Here is a 2009-nt window from a genome sequence, read left to right as displayed (position 1 = left end):
AAATCTAGACAATTCCTCATCTAACGTCGTCTATAGTGAACTATTTGTTGAAACCACAGCCCTCTAGATACCTCTTCTCTCACGCCGGACTGGAGGTGGAAGAAGAAGAACACGAACACAAGATTTTTCGGCCGGCGCACGAGCGCCTCCACGGGCGCACGAACGCCCCAATCCTTTTCTTCCTTACAATGGCTACATGGCTACACACGGCTCACTTCGATCAATTCATCAAAGGGCCTTTTATACCCGACTGCACACACAGCATCCGGCCACCACACAGGCCACTAACTCCACGCACGCACGCACTAGTCTAGCTATCAAACTCACTAAGCCAGGTACATGCACGGCGTCCATATCCATCATGCATGCACTAACCAACTAACCTGCTAACTACGGTGCATGCGCGTACACAGGAGACCCGGCCATGCGGGCTAGCTAACGAACCAACGCACCAGCCCTCCACTCTCTCTAACGGCCGCTGCCTTACGAGCCGGACCTCGCCAGTCATCGTCTGGAGGCGTGGTTTACTCCCAACACTATTGTGCCACATCATCAAATGCGGACCCATCGTGGTTAAAATGCTTGAAGAGACCGATAAGTATTTTTTGCAATATATTAGGCCAAGAATTAGTGGTTTGGTCTCATATTCATAAACCAGTGTTTTCAAAAAACCCAGGCTTCAATGTGGTGGTTTTTTTCAATTCACTCGCATCTCGGGCAGGGTGCGACCTAGCTGCTGCACCATCCTCACGAACTCCAGCATGATGGTCTTTCATGTGGGCGGGATTTCCTCAAGAGGCAGTGGCTCTGGCGCCATCGCCATGAACAGTTGGCCGCCGGTGTCCATAAAAGGTCAAAGTTGTTCTGGTAGCTCACACATCGGCGAGAGTTCCGGATTTAGCAGGGCGCCTTGGCCTCCGCCTCTGCATGTTGCTCGTGAAAGCTCCACAACACCGTGAGCTTCTCTAACATGACAGCCTTTGGCACGCCGTGGTTCACCACCTGGAAGAAGCCCGCCTCTCCGCGGTCGCATTCAATGTGGCGACTCAGCTCGCTTGGATGGTGTTGTAGTAGTAGTAGCATCCACGACAACCACGAGGTCCATGACGGGGATGGAGAAGTGGTGCTCATGATCTACATGCACATGTGGGGGGGGGGGGGGATTCTGGAAGATGGAGGGGATGGTGGAGACGCCCACATCCACAAGGCCCTTAACGACGGCCTTGGTGTCGTCGAAGTCCTTGAGTGCATGAAGGAGATCGGAATCGGAGGCCATCAATTGTTATACTACTCTACTAGGTGATTAATGTTGCTCTTCTAAATCAACTCTGCAGGGCCGGTGCAAATCATGTGAGATCGAAAAGTTCGATCCACTCTATTAATTTTCTACAGTACCTATCTCTTTCAAAATGCTATGAAAGAGAAAACCTAACTTGGACTTCTTTATGTAATCAGTGAGGCGGTTGATCCATCATTGTGGGATACTCTTACTCTGCTCTCTACAGCGAACTAGTGGAGTTTAGGGTACTCTTACTCTGCTCTCTTAAAGAAACTTAGTTTGCAGTGCAACTACTGGAGTTTATACTCTGCTCTGTTCTCTGAAAGTAGCTCGGGTTGCAGTTCCCTAAATCAACATTTTTTTTTGCGGCAGAGTTGCGTAGGTTGTTAAATTTTTTTCTCGGAAAAACTACGATTTTTTTATGATAGATCAATCAATAGTATACTGGTATTAATATGGTTTCTTTAATTCAGACCCGCACATCTCTCGGTGACATGATGGCCTCTAGATATGATGAAATTCGGCGCATGGATGGAAACCAACAAATGTAGTTTCCGGTTCTGAAACTGCAACTATACATGTTGCGCTTTTCTTCACCTCATTCAGCCTAGGAGGCGACTCGGGCGGAACCAGGTCCGCCGCCGCCGGCCCCCCTTTCTCCAGCGTCTCCCCTCGCCGCTGCCGGCTTACGTCGCCGGTCGAAGCCCGCCGGCGGCTGGCAGCGGCGGGC

The 2009-nt window shown here is 50.4% G+C and overlaps 1 pseudogene; it reads right to left on the bottom strand.

Annotated features, from left to right (window-relative positions):
- Positions 1-697: 697 nt before the first annotated feature.
- LOC123084009 (1-aminocyclopropane-1-carboxylate oxidase homolog 1-like) lies at positions 698-1276 on the bottom strand (annotated as a pseudogene).
- Positions 1277-2009: the final 733 nt, after the last annotated feature.

Source organism: Triticum aestivum, chromosome 4A, assembly GCF_018294505.1.
Source record: "Triticum aestivum cultivar Chinese Spring chromosome 4A, IWGSC CS RefSeq v2.1, whole genome shotgun sequence".
Taxonomy (NCBI): Eukaryota; Viridiplantae; Streptophyta; class Magnoliopsida; order Poales; family Poaceae; genus Triticum; species Triticum aestivum.
This window is presented reverse-complemented; position numbering and strand designations above follow the sequence as displayed.